General features: G+C 49.0%; 1 non-coding gene across 1 annotated transcript; it reads right to left on the bottom strand.

The window, feature by feature from the left end:
* Positions 1 to 7129: 7129 nt before the first annotated feature.
* On the bottom strand, positions 7130 to 7201 carry TRNAQ-UUG (transfer RNA glutamine (anticodon UUG)). Its single transcript has one exon. It is a non-coding gene; the product is annotated as a tRNA-Gln (tRNA).
* Positions 7202 to 10733: the final 3532 nt, after the last annotated feature.

Raw genomic sequence — 10733 nt, 5'->3', positions numbered from 1 at the left:
GGGCCTCTAATGTGGTGTCTTTGAAAACTTTCCATGCAGCACGCAGGGATTTTACTCAAGTTACTCTACCTTTTAATTTCTATTTAACTAACCTGCTCATTTTTGTGAAATTCCCCTTTTTGAAATTAACTACCAGAGTGTTGGACTGTTGCGGTGTTCTTCCGACACAGGAATATTAAATGTTTGTATGTTATGGTCACTATTTCCAAGCGGTCCTTTAATAGTTACCTCTTGGACCAGATCCTGTGTTCCACTCAGCACTAAATCAAGAATTTCCTCTCCCCTTGTGGGTTCCTGTACCAGCTGCTCCAAGAAGCAGTCATTTAAGGCATCAAGAAATTTTCTCTCTAAATCCCTTCCTGAGGTGACATGTACCCAGTCAATACGGGGATAATTGAAATCCCCCATTATTAGTGAGTTTTTTATTTTGACAGCCTCTCTAATCTCCCCTAGCATTTCAGCATCACTATTACTGTCCCGGTCAGGTGGTCGATAATATATCCCTCGTGCTATATTCCCATCAGAGGAAGGAATTGCTGTCCATAGTGATTCTATGGAACATTTTCATTCATTTAGGATTTTTATTTCATTTGATTCTATATTATCTTTCACGTACAGTACCACTCCGCCACCCGCTCGGCCCATTCTGTCCTTCCGATATATTTTATATCCCGGTATGATCGTGTCCCACTGATTGTCCTTATTCCACCAGGTTTCCGTGATGCCTATTATGTCAAACTCCTCCTTTGATATGAGGTACGCTAATTCCCCCATCTTATTGGACAAACTTCGAGCATTTGTCCAAAAGCACTTTAAAAAACTACCACTATTCATATGCCTGTCCTTCCCTGATGTATTGGATTCTTTTACATGTGATTGTTTCTCATCTGATCTGGCCCATACTCTATCATCTCCCTTCTTCTCTTTCTGACTGAATTCTAGTGAATCTCTATCAATGGAGTCTCGCCTAAGAGAAGTCTCCGTCCGATCCCTGTGCTTCTCTGCTCCAATCGGCTTTCCCCCATCTCCTAGTTTAACCACTCCTCTACGACCTTTTTAATGTTTAATGGCAGCAGCCTGGATCCACCTTGGTTTAGGTGGAGCCCATCCTTCCTGTATAGGCTCCACCTACCCCAAAAGTGTCCCCAGTTCCTAATAAATCTAAACCCTTCTTCCCTGCATCATCGTCTCACCAATGCATTGAGATTGTGAAGTTCTGCCGGCTACCTGGCCCTGCGCGTGGAACTGGAAGCATTTCTGAGAATGCCACCATCGAGATCCTGGATTTCAGTCTCCTTCCACCATCCTAAATTTGGCCTCCAGGACATCTCTCCTACCCTTCCTTATGTCATTGGTACTTTCATGTACCACGACAACTGGCTTCTCCCCACTACTGCATATAAGTCTGTCGAGATGCCTCGAAAGATCTGCAACCTTTACACCAGGCAGGCAAGTCAACATACGGTTCTCCCGGTCATCACAAACCCAACTATCTATATTTCTAATGATCGAATCACCCACTACGAACACCTGCCTCTTCCTAACAACTGGCGTTCCCTCCCCTGGAGAGGTGTCCTCGGCATGAGAGGATACCATAGCACCCTCTGGAAGGAGGGTCCCAACTATGGGATGGTTTCCCTCTGCCCCCATCGACTGCTCTCCTTCCCTGAGCCTTTCATCCTCCTAAACAGCATCGGGGCTGTCAGATTGGAGATGGGACAGCCCGACTACATCCCAGAAAGCCTCATCAACATAGCTCTCTGCCTCCCTTAGCTCCTCCAGTTCAGCCACCCTGGTCTCCAAAGCCCGCACTCGGTCTCTGAGGGCCAGGAGCTCCTTGCATTGAGTGCACACATAAGTCACTCACCCACAGTGTAGGTAATCATACATATTACACTCGACGCAATAAACAGGATAGCCCCCGTTCTGCCGCTGGTCTTCTGCCTCCATTTCCTCCTCTGATTTAATTTAATGCCTTATGGGGTTCTTAAGTAAAAGTTTCAGATGGGGATGTTATAAAAGATTTTAGGACATTAGAAGTATCTAGCTCCCTCTAAGCTCCCCCTCTAAACTCCCCTCTCAAAACTCCCTCCTGTTAGCAGTTGGCCTGTTTGCAAGAGCCCTGGTCGCTTACCAGCGGGGTTTAAAAGGCTCTGGCCTTCCTGATATCCCCTCCCTCTGGCTACAGCTCAGCCAATCAGCACAGAGGTTTAGATTTCAAACCAAATCAAGGCTCACAGCTTCCAACTGCCAGCCTGAGCACACGGCCTTTCAAACACACAGCTCAGCACTCCAAACTCCACACAAACAGACAAACACAAGCCCAGAACCCCCAAACACAAACACCCACACACTCCAGACAGCCACTTACCTCATGGTGCTGTAGTTTGCTCCCTCCTTCACCAGAAGAGCCCCTCTCAAAACTCCCACCTGTTAGCAGTCGGCCTGTTTGCAAGAGCCCCAGTCTCAAGGTCCTGTGCTCCAACCCCTTCACCATTTTTGTTGCTCTTCGCTGAACCTGCTCCAGGAAATCCACATCCTTTTTTACACTGGGGGAACCAAAATTGGACACAATATTCCAGATGTGGCCTCACCAGTGCTGAATAAAGAGGAATAACTACTTCACAGAATCACAGAATCATAGGGCTGGAAGGGACCTCAGGAGGTCATCTAGTCCAGCCCCCTGCTTCAAGCAGGATCAACCCCTACTAAGTCATCCCAGCCAGGACCTTGTCCAGCTGGGACTTAAAATCCTCAAGGGATGGAGAATCCACCACCTCTCTAGGCAACGCATTCCAATGCTTCACCACCCGCCTGGGGAAGAAGTTTTTCCTAATATCGAACCTACACCTCTCCCTCTTCAACTTCTGACCATTACACCTTGTTCTGCCATCTGATACCACTGAGAACCGTTTCTCACCCTCCTCTTTAGAGCTCCCCTTCAGGAAGTTGAAGGCTGCTATTAAATCACCTCTAAGTCTTCTTTTCTGGAAACTAAAAAAGCCCAAATCCCTCAGCCTATCCTCATAGGTCTTGTGCTCCAGACCCTTAATCATTTTTGTTGCCCTTCGCTGAACCTGCTCTAGTAAATCCACATCCTTTTTATACTGGGGGGCCCAGAACTGGACACAATATTCCAGATGTGGCCTCCCCAGTGCCGAATAAAGAGGAATAACTACTTCTCTAGTTCTTCTCGAAATGCTCCTCCTAATGCACCCCAGTATGCCGTTAGCTTTCTTGGCTACAGGGGCACACTGTTTACTTATATCCAGCCTTTCATCCACCATAAACCCTAGGTCCCTTTCCATCGTACTGCTGCTGAGCCAGTCAGTCCCCAGCCTGTAACAATGTTTGGGATTCTTCCGCCCCAGGTGCAGGACTCTACACTTCTCCTTATTGACCGCACCAGATTTCTTTTGGCCCAGTCCTCCAATTTGTCCAGGTCCCTCTGGATTCTCTCTCTACCCTCCAAAGTATCTACGTCTCCCCCTAGTTTTGTGTCATCCGCAAACTTGCTGAGGGTGCAGCCCAGTCTCTCATCCAGGTCATTAATAAAGATGTTGAATAACACTGGCCCCAGAACCGAGCCTTGCAGCACTCTGCTTCAAACAGACCGCCATCCAGATATTGAGCCATTGATCACTACCCGTTGGGCCCGACCATCAAGCCAGCTTTCTATCCATCTTATAGTCCAACGATCCAATCCATATTTCCTTAACTTATGGACAAGAATGCTGTGGGAGACCGTTTCAAAAGCCTTGCGGAAGTCAAGGTATATCACATCCACTGACTTCCTCGTGTCCACAGAGCTTGTTACCTAGCCATTTGTCATAGAAGCTGATCATATGGTGAGGCAGGACTTGCCCCTGGTGAATCCATGTTGTCTCCTTTTGATCACTTTCCCCTCTTCCAAGTGCTCCAAAATGGATTCCTTGAGGATTCCCTCCATTATTTTCCCAGGGATTGAGGTAAGGCTGGCGGGTCTATAGTTCCCTGGATTGTCCTTCTTTCCTCTTTTAAACATGGGCACTACATTTGCCTTCTTCCAGTCATCTGGTATCTCCCCTGACCTCCAAGAGTCTTCAAGGATAATGGCCAAAGGTTCAGCAATGACCTCTGCCAATGCCCTCAGTACCCTGGGGTGCATTAAATCCAGACCCATGGACTTGTGCACATCTAGTTTTTCTAGATAGCTCAGAACTTGTTTCTTCCCACAGATGGCTGCCGTCCACCTTCCCATAGTGCATCATCTAGGACTGCCATGTGGAAGTTGACTTTGTCCGTGAAGACTGAGGCAAAAAAAGCATTGAGTACTTCAGCTTTTCCTGCATCATCTGTCACTAGGTTACCTCCCTCATCCAGCAATGGCCCCACACCTGCTCTGATTACCTGTTTATTGTTCACATGCCTGTAGAAACCCTTCTTGTTACTCTTCACATCCCTTGCCAGCTGCAGTTCCAATTGTGCTTTCGCTTTCCTGATAAATGCCTGGCACTCTCCAGCCATATGTTTATACTCCTCCTGAGTCACCTGTCCACGTTTCCATTTCTTGTATGCATCCTTTTCGAGTTTAAGCTGACTAAGTATTTCCCTGGTAAGCCAAGCTGGTTGCCTACCATGTTTCCATTTCTTACTATGTAGCTGGATGGTTTGTTCCTGTGCCTTCAGTAAGACTTCTTTAAAGTACTGCCAGTTCTCTTCAACTCTTTTCCCCTTCATCTTCATTTCCTATGGGATCCTGCTCATCTGGTCTCCTAGGGAGTCAGAGTCTGCTCTTCTGAAGTCAAGGGTCTGTATGTTACTCCTCACCTTTCTTACTTTTGTCCAGATAATGAAATCTACTATCTCATGGTCGCTGCAGCCCAGGTTCCTGCCCACTTCTATTTGTTCTTTCAGTTCTTCCCTCTTTGTGAGCAGCAGGTCAAGTTGCGCACGACCCCTGGTAGGTTCCTTCAGCACTTGTGCAAAGAAGTTATCCCCAACATTCTCCAAAAATGTCCTGGATTGTCTGTGTGCTGATGTATTGGTCTCCCAACAAATGTCCAGATGATTAAAGTCTCCCATGAGAACCAGGGCCTGTGATTTGGAAGCTTCACTTAGCTGCCTGAAGGAAGCCTCATCTGTCTCATCTCCCTGATCTGGCGGTCTATAACAGACACCAACTACAACATCACCTCTGTTACTTCCACCTCTGAGCTTAACCCAAAGACACTCAACTGGATTTTCTCCTTCCTCATACGGGAGCTCTGAGTAATCATACTGCTCCCTCACATAGAGCGCAACTCCTCCTCCTTTTCTCCCCTGTCTTTCCTTCCTAAACAATTTATAATCTTCCACGACCGTGCTCCGGTTTTGTGAATTGTCCCACCAAGTCTCCATTATTCCAACCATCTCTGACTGTGCCAGGGCCTCTAATTCTTCTTGTTTGTTCCCCAGGCTTCTGGCATTAGTGTACAAGCATCTTAGAGAAGGGGCCAATTGCTCCACTTTCTCCTCTTCACCCGGGAAGCCCACTTGTTTCCTCCTCCTTCCCCACTTACCTCAGGGATTGTGTCACCTTCCCCTGACAAACCTAGTTTAAAGCCCTCCTCACTAGGTTTGCAAGCCTGTCCGCAAAGGTGCTCTTTCCTCTTTTAGTGAGGTGGATCCCGTCTCTTCTCAGCAATCCCTGTTCACGAAAGAGAATCCCATGGTCAAAGAAACCAGATCCTTCCCTGATACACCACCTACGCAACCACGCATTTACCTCTGTGATTCGACGATCCCTACGCGGACCCCTTCCTTCCACAGGGAGGATAGATGAGAAGACCACTTGTGCTCCATATTCCTTGATCTTCCTTCCTAGGGTTACGAAATCTGCTATGTTCTCATCAAAGTTGTTCTTGTCTGTATCATTGGTTCCTACATGATGAGATCCCTTATTTGTTTCTAGTGCCGCCTTGAAAAGCATAAGAGAAACACCATGTAAGAAGGTAAAAACAGGTATAGGGCTCCTCCTGAAGGCGAACCCTCAGACAAACTCCCTGTTAGTTGCTCCTGTTCGCTGCTCACAGGGTTCACTGGGGCTGCCTTCTTGTAGAGCTGCTAGCTGGTTAGGCCTGGCTCAAAGCCTTTGCCTCCAATCTGATCAGCCCTTGAAGGCCCACCTGGAAGGAAGCTCTCCCAATTCACACCTTGCAAACACGCCAAACCGCCAAACACGCTTTCCAACTGCCCGTCTCTGCAAAACAGAGGCTCAGGCACACAGGCAGCTCTGCAAATTGCCCCTCCCTGCAAAACAAAACAAATGCACAGACACCACAGACAGAAATTCAACCCACCAGCTCAAAACGCAGCCCCCCAGATGCCACACTCACCTGAGTTCCTCTAGGATGCTCTCCCAGGCAAACTCCCTGTTTGCTGCTCCTGTGCCATGTGACTGTGCCTAACCCTGTGCAAGCTCTGGATTGTTTTGTGCTTGTCTCCAGCTGGGGAACAGCCTCTTCAGGACACATCTCCTGCCCCACAGCTGAAATGAGCCCCACAGTTATGAGGCCCCACTGAGGGACTGGTCGATTTCCTCCCACCTTGTGATGCTGGCTGCAGACCACGCGCTGCTTTGGAGGTGTCCTTAGTGACAGGTTGGTGGTGGGGAGCAGCCTGGCTCAGAGACGTTATGAAGATTCTCAGGCCACATGCAGTCATGGTCCTCCCCTCCTCCTGCACTGCCCTCTGTGGCTTTTGAGACTTCCCCTAGAGGTGTCAGTACCAGCTGCCCCACTGCCAGGTGCCCAGAGGACAGGTGAGCTGGGCTCCAGCCTAGGACTCCACCTCTCTGCTGCTGTCTCGTGACTTTTTAGCCTGGTCTTAAGTGCCATACCTGCAACAGGAATAGCCTGGCAGCCCCAGGACCAGTTGTGAGGGCCTCAGGAGAAGCCATGAGAAATACAACCTCAGACTGCATCTTCATACACTGATGAGTTCTTGGGCCCCAACACATTGCAGCCAGATTGGTGAGTCAGCCCAACCAGACACCTGGCTCCAATGGGCCTCATTCATCCAGCTGGAGGAAAAAGGACTCACTCAGGTACTTCTGGGGATAAAATAGCCCAGCCCTTGGAGAAGATGAGGTCTACAGTTGAAAACACCCAGGTCCCACTGAGATTTGAACTCAGATTGCAGGATTCAAAGTCCTGAGTGCTGCCCTTTACACCATGGGACCCACAAGCAAAGCTGCTTTCTGAGCATCCATGACTCTTTCCTAGCTGGTGTTGTGGAACCCTGTTCCCCTGGGGTACAGTGTCCCCCAAAGGTCTGAGGCTGGAGGTCAAAGCAGTGAGGTAAGAGTGAGATCTAAAAGGAAACTTTATGATGCGTGCATGCAGGTTGCCAGCTTCCAGAGAAGTGGGAGCCCTGAGAACCACTTCCAAGGACTCTTTATACAGTTTGTTTAGACAGTTTAGTCGTTAATTGTCTTCTTTAACATATGAAAGTCTCAGCAGAATTGCCCTGAGCCCTGTCTGTAAGCACCAGCTGTGCTTGAGGCCAGTTTACACTACAAAGCTACCTGATAACCCAGACAGAGGAGCCTACAGTCTCCAGGGGACAAGGTAGGGACTTCAAAGAAGTGCAGATGACCCCCTGGTATCCCCTTCCAGAGTGAGGCCTCCTTGGTGTGAAAAAGCTCTTTGAGCCCTTAGAGCAGTTTTTCCCCACAGTGCAGACAGAGGAGTTGTGGCAATGATTTGTCTCTGCATCTGACACTCTAGTAACATCATCTCTGTCTCATGCCTTGCCAGGGAGGCGAGGCCATGCCACCCAAGCCTGAGTCCCCTCCCGGCTGAGCCAGCGCAGAGCCAGGCTGGCTAGTAGCAGAGTAAAGTGGGAGCCACATCTCTGTCACCCCAGAGTCAAGCACAGCTGCCAAGCACCAAGAGCGAGTTGTACACAAGAGAGTGAGTGCACTGGAGTGCAGGAACAACAGAACGATTGCCCGAACCAGCCATCTCGGCAAGGGGCTGATAACGACACTGAAGGAGAGACTGAGGTGGCAGATAGAGGAACAACCACTGGACAAGCAAGCGGGATTCAGGAAAGAGAGACGGACCAGACAGCCAATGTAGGAACTAAGATTGAGAGCAGAGACAGCCTGACGAAAGATCAAGAGTATCTCTGGCTGCGTCGTCGATTTTCAGAAGGCATTTGACAGTTGTGATAAGAAAGTCACTTGGGCAGTGTTGGAGTCATCCGGAGTGGATACCAGACCGATAGGGTTGCTGAAGGATATCAACGATGATGAAGAGGCAGTGGTGAAAATGAGTTAAGAGCTGGGAAGTCGGTTGAGCACGAGTAGAGGTAGGAAACAAGGAGATCTGATATGACCGAGTATTTTCATCAAGCCCCTAGAGAGATCGATGGACAAGATCGAGGAAGAGGCGGAAGGGATATCTGTGCAGGGGAAGAAAAACAACAACTTGAGGTTTGCAGATGATACAGTTATCATTGAAGAAGATGAAGAAAAGCTAGAACAGTGCAGGCTCTAAAGGAGGGAAGGAAGAAGTACAGACTGATTGGGAACATGGATCAAACAAAAACAATGGTATTTGGAGATGAGGAGATAGGAAGGAAGATCAGCGTAGACGGGCTTGAACTAGGGAGTGTAGAGAAGTTCAGGTATCTGGGAAGCAACATAACATAGGGTCTAGACTGTAAGAAGAAAATCGCAACAAGAATAGCGAAAGCAAGAGCGAGTTTGAAGGCGATGGCTAAGATCTGGAAAAGCAGAACAATTAGCTTAGGAACAAAGCGAAGCATCTTGAAAATGTGTGTTCAACAGCATGTTGTACGGATGTGAGACAGGGTGATAGCTGAAGTTTTAACGAGAAGGTTATTGGCATTTGAGAGGAGTTGTTCTAGAGAGATGGAGTTTCAGGGGAGAAGCCAAACAAGCCAGTTTAGATTCTGTAGCCCACTGGGCTTTCGTGTTAGCCACGCATGCAAAAGGCCCCCTGGTTGAAAGCAGATGGAAACGCATCATTTCATTCTTTGCACATCCCCTTTCTGTTCTGTCGGGGCACCCAGAGATGATGCTGTTGAGAGTTGCTCATCAACACATGCAAGAGGCTACTTTTTTCTCTGAATACTGCTTTCAGCTCAGCTCCCTCATTCTCTCATGCTCCTATTAGGGAAATCCCAGAGTACAAACACTCCCTGGGATAGAGTGTGACACCACAAACCAGACTGTCTTCTTCTGTCATAGCAGACACCCTTGGGGGCAGGTCTGGCAGGGGCAGGGGCAGTGACTCCAGGACCTAGGGCTCAGTGATAGCTTGAATTGTGGAGCCAGAAAGCTTCAGTCCTTGAGGCAATCTCCCAGTTATCTGTGTATTGGTGAGAAGGACACAGAACACAGATGGTGGCAGCTCCTCTGTGAGTCCTTGAGACAGCCCCAAGGAGCCTGTGATGTTCAGGCCCCACTGATACTTCCCAGTGAGCTTGTGACAGTCCCTCTCCTGCTCCTCCACTTTCACAGAATGCTTTGGGGGAGATGGGTGGCAAGACATCAGGGTCAAAAAGTTAACCCATCAGCAAGACAAGAGCCCTGCCATAAGCTTCTACCAGAGGGAACTTGCTGGGCTCTCCATACAGTCCACTGCTCTGCTATGTGAGTTCTTGAAAGGTAGCCACTAGCTGCTCCCTCCTTCACTTTCTCCAGGGTGGCCCTTCCAGGTGCGCCAGGGTAAGGGCCACCCAGGAGCTTTGCATTTCAGGGGAGGAACAGGAGAACCCAGGTGACATTGTGAGGTGCACTGGTTATCGTATTGTCTTGCCTGCAAATGTTCCCCAGCTAAAAGCAGGAAGAAACCCAGAATTTCCTATCTATCTTGGCAGGTGTTGCTACTTCTCTGGCTGGCCTCTGACCTGACATTCCCTGTCCCTCTCAGTGTTGGCAAGCAGACAGCCTGCAGAACCTTTCAATGAGACAGGGACCACTTTTCTAATTAATGAAACAAAAGCATCAGGCAGCAGCCTTGTCCAGGGAGCCGGTCATATCCTCACATGCTGCTGTGTGCAAAGCCTTGAGAAGAACCTTTGACCACTTCCTTCACTCCTTTTACTCGGCGACTTCCTTCACCCTTGGACTGAGAAGGACTCAGGCTCTCAACTCAGGCTCTCCCTAACCAGCCCTTCCCCAATGGCCAGAGAGGATGTTGGTCACAGGGTTCTAATCTTTGCCTCATTGCATTGACCCCATCACCCAAATTCTTGCTGCCCAAGTGCACCCATGAGAGTCAGACTCGCCAGCCCATGCACCAGATGAAGGCTTCATAATCACTACCTCAACCTGGGGTAGGGGCTTCCTAGTGGACCTGGTCCAGGTGAGGTTCAGAAGTCCCTGGACCCAGCCTCCCGAAGCTCAGAGCCACCTGCCCTAAGCCCACACTTCACAGCACTCCTCACAAAGGAAGGAGCAGCAGGAGGACTCTCCTAAGGGCACCAGCCCTCCACAGCAGCTCCATTGGCTTTCTCTGTGCCTCATTTCCTCGCCAGCTCTTCTGGCCTCAAGGGCTCCCTCTGTAGGAAGTGGGGAAGTCGTAGAAACAGGGATCCAGTACCTCAGCCAAATGTGCACAGCCACAACCTTGCAGAGACTCTTCTGGCACCTTAGAAACCCCATTCAGCCCGGTTCAAGTGCTGCTGGGTGTGTCTACACTAAAAAATTAGGTTTAATGAGTTCAGGTGAATTTTGTATT

This window comes from Carettochelys insculpta, chromosome 7, assembly GCF_033958435.1.
Source record: "Carettochelys insculpta isolate YL-2023 chromosome 7, ASM3395843v1, whole genome shotgun sequence".
NCBI lineage: Eukaryota > Metazoa > Chordata > Testudines > Carettochelyidae > Carettochelys > Carettochelys insculpta.
Note: the sequence above shows the minus strand (reverse complement) of the source record. Positions and strands in the feature narration are given on the sequence as shown.